Source organism: Caretta caretta, chromosome 1, assembly GCF_965140235.1.
Source record: "Caretta caretta isolate rCarCar2 chromosome 1, rCarCar1.hap1, whole genome shotgun sequence".
Taxonomy (NCBI): Eukaryota; Metazoa; Chordata; order Testudines; family Cheloniidae; genus Caretta; species Caretta caretta.
In genome coordinates, this window is record NC_134206.1 from 181,195,384 (window position 1) to 181,210,287 (window position 14,904).

Here is a 14,904-nt window from a genome sequence, read left to right on the forward strand (position 1 = left end):
CAGGATGTGAACAGCAGAAGTAAACTTGCTAAAAATGTCTTCTGACATTTTACTGCTATTTTGAAAGCTTTACTACACAATAGACAATAAAGTTAAAGGTCAGAATCATAAATAACAGAACTTTTAGTAGCGATTGTTTTCATCCTTGTGAACCTAAGACAGCTAACTCAGTTCAGATTCAGTTTCAATCAAAACAGTGGGATGGTTTTGTCATTGACTTCAGTGCAGCCACAATTTCACCTCAGATTTCTAACAAATGCACACTCATTATGCTAACACAAACTCATATTATTCTGTCATTTTTCAATTTGCAGTACTACTAAGGAAAGTTATCTGAGGTGTAACTACTCTAAGGGTTCATAGGTACAAATGCTGAACACTGGTGAGAATCCAGCAAAGTGCTTAAGTATATGCTTAACTTTAAGCACATTGAATGATCTAATTAAAGTCAATGGGACTACTCAACATGATTTGTCGTACTAGAATGAAAGAGCTAGGTACCTTGCAAGATCTAGCCCTCTATAAATTTTTAAAATGTAAAGGGGGAATGAGAAGCAGTGTTGCATGTTGAGTTTTTTTTTTCAATTAATTGATGTGACCAGTACTATATTTTTATTTGGTATGTATTGCCTTACTCTGCATCTTATCACTTTTTCTGTTAAATGAATATATAATATTCACATTATTCCAAGTTTTTTTTTTTGCTTTATAATACAGTACTATAGCAGAATAGCAGAACGTAAAGCACGTTTTTTGCTGCAATGGTTATGTTAATTGAATTTTAATGTTGTTTTATTTTCTGGTTATTCACCAGCAATCTCTAAAGTTTAATAAAGCTCAAAACATTTAATTTTATTGCCTTGAAATACTGATTATCTGTTTAAAACCAAGAATGATGTGATCTACTACCTGTGCCACACTGATTGAGTGAATTATCTAAAAGAATTAAGAGATGTGGATTAGAAGAGAATCTTAATGCAGTGAAAATATTATTGTATGCATTACTCATGGCTGTTTTACAAAAACATGCAAACCTTTAATCTCAGTCTTATAAAAGAAAGAAATTTTATTACTTCACAACTGAACTAGATATTCCCTTGGGCATTACACTAGCATTTACATCTCTTCTTGATTTTATTGCCAACATAAGTTATTTAAATGAATGAATAACAGACTGCCTATTTAAAAGGAAGAAGAGAAACATTAAGAATAATACTTTAAAAAAATTGATTTATCAGGGGGCTTTTATTTCATTTGTTTAAAATAATATTTTATGTAAGGAAAATAAAAAGAATCATAACAATCACAATGAAATAAGACCAAAAAATACAAAGGAAGGTAATTACAAAGCTATATTAATTGTATCCTAGAATAATATTTTACATTTATGTACTACCTAGTGTTAAGAAAAATCAGAAAAAAGAACAAAAACAATGAAAAAAGTGGAATGAGCTATTGGAAAGGAGGAAAAAAATGGCAATTAGAAAGCAGTTTGTCAGACCAAAGAAATACAATTCAGAAAATTGTCATGGTACAATGCTGTGAATCTCAAGTACTATTTCACCAGACCATTAATACAGTTCATATGTACCTCTCTATTCCATAATTATCTGTTAATGCATTGACTCACGAAATAAATACTAAATGTGATCAAATCAATGTACTGCTATTCTTCTTTCATAAGTTTCTCTTTCAAAAGATGCCATAGTACTTAATAAGAAAAGGAGTACTTGTGGCACCTTAGAGACTAACCAATTTATTTGAGCATAAGCTTTCGTGAGCTACAGCTCACTTCATCGGATGCATAAAGTGGAAAGTACAGTGAGGAGATTTTATACATACACACAGACCATGAAAAAATATACATTGTAAGGAGAGTGATCACTTAAGATGAGCTATTACCAGCAGGAGAGTGGGGTGGGGGGAGAGAAAACCTTTTGAAGTGATAATCAAGGTGGGCCATTTCCAGCACATTTCCAGGAGTTAACAAGAATGTCTGAGGAACAGTTGGGGGGGGGGTGTGGTTGTGAGGGGGGAAAGGAATAAACAAGGGGAAATAGTTCCACTTAGTATAATGACTCAACCACTCCCAGTCTCTATTCAAGCCTAAGTTAATTGTATCCAATTTGCAAATTAATTCCAATTCAGCAGTCTCTAGTTGGAGTCTGTTTTCGAAGTTTTTTTGTTGAAGAATAGCCACTTTGAGATCAGAAATCGAGTGTCCAGAGAGATTGAAGTCTTCTCTGACTGGTTTATGGTGTATAAGCCTTATACAGAGCAAAATGGATTTATTTGGGGTTTGGATCCCATTGGGAGCGGTGTGTCTGGGTGCTAGAGACAAGAGCACTTTTTAAGCTGTCTTCAGTTAAGTCTGCAGCTTTGGGGCGAGGTTCAGACGCTGGGTCTGGGTTGGAGCTGGCATGTCTGACTTGACAAGGCAGAGTTCTAGAAGCCCAAACTGGCAGAGAAAATGGGCTCAGAGGTAGTCTCAGCACATCAGGTGACAGTCCAAAGGGGGTCTCTGTGACCAAATCCATCACACCATTTTCCCAACATCAACGTGGGATGATTGGGAAAGGTGCACGAGGGGTGCATTTTTAGGAACACAGGTCTGTTCAGAAAGTTGCAAGCAGAGACTTTCTTTCCAGACTGCAAAATAACCATTGGTAATGTTGAAATGCTAATCGTGATCCTGGGAGACCCAGCCTACCCCTTGCTCCCATGACTCATGAAGCTGTACACAGGCAGCCTGGACAGCAGTAAGGACTGGTTTAACCATAGGTTGAGCAAGTGCAGAGTGGTGGTGGAATGTGCCTTTGGACATTTAAAAGGTCGCTGGCATTGTTTGCTTCCTAGGTTAGACCTCAGTGAAAGCAATATCCCCATTGTTATTGCTGCCTGCTGCATGCTTCATAATATCTGTGAAACAAAGGGAGAAAAGTTTCTGGCAGGGTGGGGGGTTGAGGCAGATCACCTGGCAGGCAATTTTGAGCAGCAGACAATAGGGCAATAAGAAGAGCACATCGAGGGGCTTTGTGTCTCCGTGAGGCTTTGAAAACTAGTTTCAGCAATGAGCCAGAGAAATGTGACACTTATCTGTGTTGTTCCTTACCAAACTGTCTCCTTCAATGCATTTTCTCCCCTGTAAACTCCACCCCCACTAACCACCATGTGTTGAATAAATAAAGAGCCTTTTCTCCTCAATCCATTAATTTTTATTATGCACACAAAGACATAGAAACAGCAAAGAAAAGTAAGATATCCTGGGGCAAAAGGGCTGATAACTCTGTGGGGGGAGAAACAAGGACAACCTGCTTACAGATGCACTGCAACAACAAATAAAGATGAGAGAATAGGCACCTTCTGGCCCTTTTACCCTCTCCTGGGGTTGAGTGCAAGGGATCCTGGACTCCCCCACCCTACCCCATCTCATAGGAGGTTTGGGGGAGGAGGATGTGCAACTTAGTGATGATGGCAGCAGGTTCAGCCTAGGTTGCAGAGGGACTCTAGCATCAATCTGCCTTTCTTGAACCTCAACCAGATGCCTCAACATGTCTAACTGCTCCTTCATAATCTTCAGCATCTCTTCCTGCATGGCACACTCTTGTTCTTGGCATGCTCTCCTGTCCTCTCTGTCCATGTCCAGGTTCTCACACAGTGTGATCCTCTATGCTCTGAGCTCCGTCTTGTCACTCTCAGAGACATGCATTAACTCACTGAACATGTCCTCCTGAGTCTTCTTTTTTCGCCTTCTAATCTGGGAAAGTCTCTGTCCCGGTGTGGACGATGCGCTGACGGACAAGGTTTCAACTGCAAAGAATACAAAGCACAAGAGTAGCATTGACAGTACATACATTGATTCTGGTGCAAGGTTAATTCTTTTTTTAAAAAAACACCCCTCAATGTACTTCACAGCAAGCCACAATGTAATCACAGCTGCTGGCTACTACAAGGGTTGGTTTACTGTTTCAGCCATGGTGAGTAAGGCCACAAGGCATGGGTGAGAAGTCTTCAACTGCAGTTTTTGTGAAGACATCCTTGGAATCACTGGTTGGAGCTTCAGAAAAGCCCCTTTTCTCCTAGCCACCTAGATGGTGCTTGAGGACAGGCCACAGTGTAAAGCCCCCCATATGGTTTGTTTTTTACAAAAGCGGCAATGGGTTGTGGGGGAAGGGAGACAAACAGGAAGCCACCCCCTTTTATTTTTTAAATACTGGTTGCAATACACAGTGACCCCTTCCAACCATAATCATGGCACATTTGGGAAAGCGTGGTTGTGTGACACAGATTTTACCAAACAGGGGCAGATTACTTATTGAATACTTTGCAGTTTAAGGACTAGCTTTGAAAACTTCCCCCATTTCCCCTAGGTGGCCATATGCATTATCACTCTCCTGAGTGTAACAGATGCTGCAAGCATCTGGGTACAGACCTGGCCTTATGCTGCAATGCTCTGTGCTGCAATGATGCCAGCAGAGTTAATGCTGGAATAGCGTGGGAAAGTTCTACTGTGGTGGACGAAATAAGGAAGCCCTTCCCAGAAACCTTCTGCAAAGGATTGCAGAGTACCTCCATGAAACCTTCCTTGAGATCTCCATGGCAGATTCGCGGGCCATCTCCGTGCACATAAACAGTCTTTTTCAGAGAGCATCCTCTTTGCATCTGGAGTGGCCACCAATACCCACTACACCTACATTTTTGTTCAGATTAACTATAAAAAGTAATAGCATGTAACCCTACTGTTTGATTGGAAAGGTGTACTCACCAGAGGTGCCATCCCTGGCATCATGCTCCACCAGCAACTGGTCCTGTGTAGGGATGGGCTCCAGGGTTAAAAATAATTCTTGGCTGTTGGGGAGAATGGATCCTCCACTTGCCTGCCTCACATTCTCCTCCTCCTCCTCTTCTTTGTCAACAATGTCCTCCTCATTGTTGCTCAAGGTTGCTCGGGGCTCCTGGCAGATATCCACGGAGCGTTTTGGGGTAGTGGTGGGGTCGCTGCCAAGAATCGCATGCAGCTCCTCATAAAAGCGGCATGTCTGTGGGGCAGAACCAGAGCAACTGTTCACCTCCCTTGTCTTCTGGTACCCTTGCTGAAGGTCCTTTATTTTCATGTGGCACTGCTGCATGTCCCTAGTGTAGCCCTTCTCCCCCATGCCCTGTGGGATCTTGACATAGATGTCAGCATTTCTTCTGCTGGATCGGAGCCCTGCCTGCACAGTCTCTTCTCCCCGCACAGCAATAAGATCCACCACCTCTTTTGTACTCCATGTTGGAGTGCGTTTGCTGCCTTAAGTCTCCATGATCAGCTGTGCTGGTGAGCTCTCCATGCTGATCAAACAGGAAATGAAAAATCGAAAGTTCCTGGGGCTTTAACAGGGGAGCGGCTGTTTCCTGTGTATCTGGCTCATGTGCAGTGGAGTTGAAAGTGCTCCCCAGAGCAGTCACAGTGGAGCACTGTGGGAAACCTCCTAGAGGCCAATTCATTTGGATTACACAATGCAGTGTCAACACTATCCCCATGTCGACCAATGGATGTTGAATCAAGCACTATACCTCTGGCGGAGATAGAGTACAGAAATCGACTTTACAGCCCACTTAGGTCAGCGGAATGAACTCAGTAGTGTAGACACATACATTATTAAATCGACCTAACATGGCTTATGTCGACCTAACTTTTAGTTTGTGTAAATACAGTTTAATCTAAAAACATTTTGGCAAAATAATGAATAGGGATGTTTTGTCCAAGAGATTTGGAACAATGGGAGGTAACAAAGAGATGTCATAAAATATTTAAGGTGATGTGAAAGTTTTGTATTCCAGTTGTTTGACTAAGACTATAAATGACAGGGCACTTCACCTTAACAATTTGTCCAGCTTAGGGGGCAGTAGAAAGTTCTGCCACTGACTGAGCGGAGTCCATTGTAACAAGCACACATGTGTTAGTGTAACTGCAGACATTGATCCAGGGACCTAGTACCGTGCTTTGTTGACAATAAACCTGGCCAAACACCTTTGCCACTGAACTGAGCCTGTGGTCTTTCTTTATAGTAACATCTAGCTCTGCTGAATGAGCAAGATGCCTTATCTGCTGTTAGAAGTGATAACATTTGGAGGTCCAAGGGCAGAAGCCCTTGGCAGACTGAACAGTGTTATTGAGGCAACAACAATCCAGTTTTCGGCACTTAACTACACTGCTTAGTACTATTGAGGTCTGCTGAACTAGCTACCTGTGCAGAGCTGGATAGCACACTGAATGAACACACACTCAAGCCACTGAGAACAAGGGATAGAAAAACACATGAAGCAGAGTGCTGGGGGAAGGGACTTGCGATTAACAGTAACTTTTCCTCCATAAAAAAAGAAAGACCACAGTTTACCTGCTTCCTCCTTTTAGGCCAGGGGTTCTCAAACTGGGGGTTGGGACCCCTCAGGGGGTCATGAGGTTTTTTTCTTGGGGGGTCGTGAGTTGTCAGCCTCCACCCCAAATCCCGCTTAGCCTCCAGCATTACATTGGTGTTAAATATATAAAACAGTGTTTCTAATTTATAAGGGGGTCACAATCAGAGGCTTGCTATGTGAAAGGGGTCACCAGGACGAAATTTTGAGAACCACTGTTTTAGGCTGAGATTCAGGCTTTTGGAGAATTTCTCAGGACTGTCTCCAAATTATCAGCCATTGATGGTGCAAATTCCATGACACAGCACACTGTTGAGGGTTCAGAAATAAATAAAAATATATATAAATAAATAAAATAATGGCTGCTTGTGCTAGAAAGAGAATAAATGAGAAACAGAGTCTAGGTCAGCTGCAAAAATGAAAGATTCCATTTATCCAGATTCATTTAAGATCAAGTATATATTATTTTCCATATAATAATACCTAGCTCTGATGCAGTAATTTTCATCTGTAGAACTTAAAATGCTTTACAAAGGGGGTATCACTATCCCCATTTTACAGATGGGGAAACTGAGGCACGGAGCAGCAAAGCGACTTATCCAAAGTTACCGGGCAGGTCAGTGGTAGAGCCAGGAATAGAAGCCAGATCTCCTGGGCCCTAGTCCTCTGCTCTATCTGCTAAAGCAATACTGTCTTCCTATATATCATATGTACATAAACAGGAAAATATATCTTTGGTCTTAAATGAAGATGAGGAAGATTTTAAAGACCTCCCACACAAAAAAGGTTTCTGACTCTTTAACTATATACTATTTCCAACTGTTGAGTCCAATATAAGGAATATAGGACTGATATGTTCTGAACCAAAAATAATAACTATGAATGCTATTTTTTAAAAAAAATCATTTTCCCACCTACTTTCCTTTTTCCTGTAACCAAAATGTAATCTCAGTGCAACAAACTAAGTGAATGCAAAATTTTTGGAGAGTTTAAACCCAGAAATGTCAGAATATGTAGAGATACAATTTCTATGGTAACATTAACTCTCCCCCCTTTCACATACATATTATGAGAGGATCTTTGATAAGGGCAATAAGATATAGTCATATGTTCAGCATATATCTATATTACAAACGCATGCTCCTATTTTTCATTTTAATAGTTCTACCATCACTGAAAGTAGTTCTCAGATAGGAATGTTTAACTTGGTGAGCCTATCCATCTGCTCATAACATCTCTCATTAAGAGTTAATTTTGTAGTGGAATTAAATTATAAACCATGTCTAAACAGATCAACATCAAACTATAACTTGGTGAGACTTGCAATATCTTAGCAGATTCACCGTTTAAAGACAGGCTGTTTCTCTCCCCCTCCTCTCCACGCACACACGTGTACCATTTAATTCCAAAGAAACAAGTGGGATTGCTTTCCACATTCATTTTGAAAATAATTTGACTCGTGAAATAAAAAGAATAGTGCTTTTACTTGAAAGGATGACATTTAAATTGCTATTGATCTGTGGAAAGTTCAGTTTGTATAAAACTAAAACATATTTGATTAGAATGTGCACTAAACATTAGATATATGCTTATTAGAAAAATGTATTTTGCACCTGCTGGAATCTGTAATATTTTCTTGAGTACTCTAAAGTGTGTTGCAAAAGTACACATTGAGATATTGCTTAACTAGAAGTTATGCTAAGAGAGAATAAAAGATTGGGTCTCAAGGTTAAATCTGGAAATATACATGTAAAATCTTAATAGAGAAGAGAAAGAAGAGTTTGTTAAGAAATATATCTTTAACAAGTCTGGCATACTGGTGGCCTCTTTGGCAGCGTATTGGCTCAGCTGGCAATGCTCTGCACTATTATAAAAGATAGATAAGTTTGTTTTTATTCTGAGTGTCATCACTCTGGTAGGTGATGGGAGTGTTGTAGAGGTAAACAGCCTAACCCTTTGCAAGCGCTGTTATCCTGGAGGCTTTCCACTGTAGTGATGGTGACTGTATGGTTCTCTATTCCACTATAGGTTTTATTACTTGTATTTTTTGTATCCTCCCCGCTATGTGAAGTGACAACATAGGTTTAGTCTATGTTTATTTGGCACCCTCTTCAATTAAAAACAACTTTAAAATATCTTGTGCTTTTGAATGCTAGAATGTTTTCTGTGTCTGGTTAATATTTCCCCTCTGATTTTAATCTATTCAGTTATTCACATGGCCCTCATCACAGTGGTATCTGATTACCTCCCAAGAAATTTAAAGTATCAATATCAATAACAATCTTTCTCCATTCCCAGCATGTTGGAAGAATGGCTTGATTAGTTTTTTAAAATGTGTGTGTGAGAGAGTGTGCTGTGTGTTTGAGGAACTTACTGAGGAAAAGCTTAGTCAAAGAAATGGGTTTTCCATTTAGTTCTCAAAGTGGTGAGGTCTGGGGACACTTATCTTATCTGTATTTTGATATTTGCTGTTTCCTTCCCCTTTTTCATATTTTACTCCCTTGTCTTTAATTAATTTCTCAAACTCATTTTCGTTTGCCCTCCTTACTTTTAACTACTTTTCCCATTCTCATTCTCTTTTATATGTTTCACAGTGTAGTACTACTTCTAACTTGTGCGGATACATCATGACTCTTTTCCTCTTCCTTCTGGAACATCTGGTATAGATAAGTATTGGAGATAGACTAGTGGACTAGATGAATTGATATGTTTAAGTTACAGGCTCAGGTCCTACAAACTTTATTTTGAATTTTGAGGACTCAGTGCTTCTGAAAATCAGGTCTATAAATGATAAATCATTGGAACGATGAAGGTTTTGAAAAATACTATACAGACACCACAGTCAAGCAGGAACTTCTTATGGCAAGATATTCACATGATTCTTGTGTTTCAAGTGAAACCTGTGAGAGTAAAACTTTAGGTTTCCCGGAAATACACAGGGAGAATTGGAAAGAGGAATAGAAACTATGCAGGGTTTATCTGTGTTCAGTTTGTTGGACTGTAAACTCTTTGGAGCAGGGAGTGTCCTCTTACATTGTGTGTGTTTACAGCACCTAGCACAATGGGACCCTAACTACAGCCTCTAAGCATTACCACAGTATACTCATACATTAGAATAATAGTTGTTTGGTGCATTGGCTTCCTGACATTTTGTAATACACTGGTTTGAGGTGGCTTATGTTTAAAGAAACACCTTGAACCTACCTTTCCTTTAAATAAACATTCAGGTTTCCTAATACTGATTGCTTGGATAGAGCTACGTTAAAATGTGTCCAAACTGTTAGTTAAAATTTCATGGAGACGTAAGAAATAAACTTCAAACTAAAAAGACCTTGTTTTAGTTGAATTAGCAAATATGTGCAGCTAAAATATGAGCTGATATTAATCAGAGAGGATGAAGCTGTTATACTGTTGCAAAGATACATTGGCATACTATGCAAATGAATGGTTATGATGATTTTATGACCCACTCATTTCTTTAATACATTATCTGGGATGAAGCAATTGATTGACTAATGAGATCTTAATGGGAGTAATGGTCTAAGATAGGGAAGTGTAATTGCGTCTTGATTTAATCCAAAAATACAGAGCCACCATGCAGTTCCTTATAACACCGGAACTGGCATTGACATCACTACATACATATGTCAGTTTGAAATGTGCAGCAGCGAGTAATATGGGAATGAATCTCAAATGGAAACATCAGCAAATGTGATACAATAAGTTCTCAGGAAACATATCCACAAGCTATGGATTTATGCACAGAAGTAATTTATGCAACTTGTATCAGAATTGTTTACCAATACCAAACAGAGCTGTCCAACCCTGTGGCAATGAAGACAACATTGGCAACTTTCCAGGAGTCAGGTTACAGTAGCTAATTTGCATATTGATTTATGTATGCACAGTTTTCATTTCAGTTTTCCTTTTTGACCAAAGAAATACAATAAAATGTAGATACATTAATACATGTACCTTGATGTGGTATGTGTTTCAATGCTTTTCCCATATCCTTATTAATTTATTTTACCTCCTACTTTAGTTACCTCTTATCTCCATATCATTTATTTTTTCCCTCCTTTCTGTCAATTATCTCTTTTCATTTGTGTATTTTATTTTTCCTCTATTTCTGTCTCCTAATTGCAGTGGGGGCAGGTTGACACTACCGCTTAATTTGATCTACCTTATGTTGCTCATGGATATGAAAAAGACCCCCTGAGAGACAAGTTTTGCACTGGCCACACTGGTGCTATATTGGCAGGAGACGCTCTTGTGTTTCAAGTGAAACCTGTGAGAGTAAAACTTTAGATTTCCCTGAAATATACAAGAAGAATTGGAGAGAGGAATAGAAACTATGCAGGGTTTATCTGTGTTCGGTTTGTTGGACTGTAAACTCTTTGGAGCAGGGAGTTTGACAAAGCTTCCGCTTCTTGCCAAGGTGGAGTAATTGTGCCGACGGGTGAGCACTTTCCTGTTGGCATAATGCGTCTTCAGCAGACAGTGCCACAGTGGTGCAGTTGCACCGATGTCACACTGAAGTGTAGACTCTGATCTTTCTTCCATTTGTCTTCCCACCACTTTCCCTCTAGGTCCTGCTTCTGTCCCATAACCATAGTAGCTATGCATCTTTCTCTCTTGTCCGCTGGCCCTCCCCAACAGCCCTTGTCTATATATGCTTATTCCGTCACCCTTACTAGCTGCTATGTGTGCTTCTGCAGGATGGTTGGCCAAACCACATCTTGGATTTCTAGAGTACATTGTCTTCAGCCTTGCTTCTTACTTCAGACAGGAAGTGGAGCAGTGGTTAACTTTTTGTCTTTGTCAGCCCCTCTTTTAATACTTATGTAAGAAAATGGCTACTATTGTCAACAATTATATATATTTTATGAAAAGTTAGTAACCAGAAGTGTTGAATTAGACCCTAATGAAGAAGCTGCAGAACATTTTTCTGCATCCACAGATACACATATAACATTCCGTGTTACAGAGCATTCCTTTATTTTCATCGTCTGTTCACTAGTCATTTAACCAATTAATTTACACTTCAGCTGAAATGGCTGATCTTTTAATTTAGATCACTATTAGGATGCCCATCACGAATTGCATAGCACATGATAGTGTCTTCCTAGGGTGGCTAATAGTGGTCTAAATTCTCTTTTCCCACAGAAATTCCTCTTTCTGTGGAACATGCTTGTCACTCTTTCCAGGAGTGAGAGTTTTGCCCTCCTGAACAGGGGACCCATGTGGGCAGGGAAGCCAACCTTCAAACACCTTACAGCAAAGTGAAGGACCATAGGTTTATGGAAAAAATCTGGTCCTACCTTCAGTTTTTTTCCCTTTCTTCTGTCTCATTCAGAATTTTATTTTTCCTTCTTAATTAAATGGAAACTTTCTAGCAGAGATGAAATTATCCAATAATATCTGCCTAAAGTGATAAAATAAAAGATGAATGTTATTTTAATACACACAATTTTTGTGCTGAGATTTTAATCAAATTAAATGGAGAATTATATTAACCAATGATTGAAGTTAAAGGAAGGCAGTGGCCCGCCTAAATTTTAAAATTATTTTTAATATTGTATCTCCAGTGTGATTTTCTAAAGATGCTCCACCGTTTTTTCAGTTATGTTGGCCTTTATGTATACCTTTTCTCAGAACCTTCAATTCCATTTTCTCTTACTCATGTGCCTATGGTGATTTAGGTTAATTCACTTCCAATATTACTTAAGACCATCAACTGCATACCCTGGAATTAGGGTTCCTTTGTACCTTTTTTTTCCTGTAATCATTGTATACACCTATGACAGAACCTAGTGCATTTTTAGAAACAAATTTGTGGTCTAGTGGCCTGAGTATGGGAGTGTAATTCAATGAATCCTGAATTTTAATCTGCCTATGATGTCATTTCTTTTTGTAGTGTGAGACATATTATTTTACCTTTTTGTCATCTTTTCTCCTGCACTAAAATTGGAATAATAATTTCCTGAGTCAGGAAAATACTGCAATGCATTTTCTGCAAATATTTATTTATTAAATTAATTCACTTTGCATTCATTTTCTGCCAACAACATGTGTAACAAGAATCTTCACTGAAACAGTAAGTACTGCAAAACGGTTGCAGAAAGCAAATTTCACAGTGAGAGTATACACATGAGAAACTTGTTTCAGTATGAGTGCAACTCACAATCAAGAAAGTCGTGATGTGTCCAGTCCAAACAGCTTGAAGTTTGAATATTGAATGTAACTGTCACAAATGAGCTAAAACAAAGGATTATTAACAGAAACCATTCATTTAGAAAAGCAATCTGTTCAAGAACTATTTGCAAACAGAAGTCACTCCTGTGTAGTGGTGCTTTTTCCTCCTAGGTGGTGGGTAGATAATATTTATTTTTATTAGCACCTTATTTCCCGTTCCTTCCCCCCAAAATAAAATACAAATATCCAAACCCTTTTTTTCCAGTGACTGCTCTTCACATTTTTTGGCAATTGCAGGAATTGACTTAGTAAGTGATAGCAATTCTACAAGTGGTACAGTTCCTGGTACATTTAGTTATGTATGGCTGTGTTCTGTGTACTGCACTTTTAAATATTTCTGGTGCCTGGCTCCATAGCAGGTTAGCTGTCACTTTTAAAGGCAGAGCTTATGCTGTGTCAAAGAGTTAATCTTTGTTCATTCTTGTTTTCTTTTGTTGTTTACCTTACCTAAAATATGTCAGTAGTAGAACTGGTCAGACAATTAAAAAAAAAAACAAAACAAAAAAACCCCAAACAATTTCTTTTAATTGAGAAGTTCAGTTTTTTCTTATTATTATTGCTATTAGTAGTAGCAGTAGTATTACCGTAGCATGTAGGAGCCCTAATCATGGGCCCACTCTGTTAAGCTCTGTCAGTGAAATACTCCCTTCCCCTCATTTTTGATTTGGTGTGAACTTTAGGACTGAAAGTTTATAATTGCTTTTTGTGTATGGAAAACATAAAACGGTCTTAAGTGAAACATGATTTCATACATTTACTTGAGGGATATTCTGGAAGTAATCCATATTTACAGAACATAGAGCTCAAGGCTGTGGTGAATACATCAAGAATTTTACTAAATGTTGCCAAGATTATAATGTCATCTAACATAAAAAGAGTGAAACATTCCTCCTCTAGATATGTCTGGAGCCTCTTATAACCAAGAAAATTTACTTTAATATATATAGCTTCATAGATATGCATGGCACTTTACAAAACAAATCTGGACAGATTCCTTGATAAAAAAATGTTTGCACTCTAAAAGTATGCCTACACTTACAAAGGCATGTATAGACACTGCCAGCCCAGCTTGATGGGTATAAATAGCAGTGTAAATGGTGAGACACTGCTTAGGTGACTAGAGTACAGACACACCAGAACCCTAAGATACATACCTGTCAAGATTCCTTCCCCACTCTGAACTCTAGGGTACAGATGTGGGGACCTGCATGAAAGACCCCCTAAGCTTATTCTTACCAGCTTAGGTTAAAAACTTCCCCAAGGTACAAACTTTGCCTTGTCCTTGAACAATATGCTTTTACCACCAAGCATTTTGAACAAAGAACAGGGAAAGAGACCACTTGGAGATGTCTTCCCCCAAAATATCCCCCCAAGCCCTACACCCCGTTTCCTGGGGAAGGCTTGATAAGAATTCTCACCAATTGGTACAGGTGAACACAGACCCAAACCCTTGGATCTTAAGAACAATGAAAAATCAATCAGGTTATTAAAAGAAGAATTTTAATTCAAGAAAAGGTAAAAGAATCACCTCAGTGAAATCAGGATGTTAAATACCTTACAGGGTAATCAGATTCAAAACATAGAGAATCCCTCTAGGCAAAACCTAAATTACAAAATACACAAAAACAGGAATATACATTCCCTCTAGCACAGCTTATTTTACAAGCCATTAAACAAAAGAAAATCTAACACATTTTCTAGCTAGATTACTTACTAACTTTACAGGAGTGGTAAGGCTTGCATACCTGATCTGTTCCCAGCAAAAGCATCACACAGACAGCCCAAACCTTGTTTCCCACCACCCCTCCAGATTTGAAAGTATCTTGTCCCCTCATTGGTCATTTTGGGTCAGGGGCCAGCAAGGTTACCTTAGCTTCTTAACCCTTTACAGGTGAAAGGGTTTTGCCTCTGGCCAGGCGGGATTTTATAGCACTGTATACAGAAAGGTAGTTACCCTTCCATTTATATTTATGACAATACCCGACATGTCTCTATATGTGCTGAAGCAGTGCCTTCCACACCTGCACAGCTATTTTTAGCAGTGTAGTGTCCTGCTTTCTCCTGGCTGCCAGAAACTTTCAGTGCTGCCATGAAAGGCTCTAATAGAGGAGAAAGGCAGTGGGGAAAGGCTCCAACAGCTCCTGGCTGCCAAAGCCTTTCGCTGCCACACGTAGCTAGACACCAAAGTGTGGACACAGCCTGCCTTTCACCATGGTGTGTAATTACATGTACCCTACATGCTACCACAGG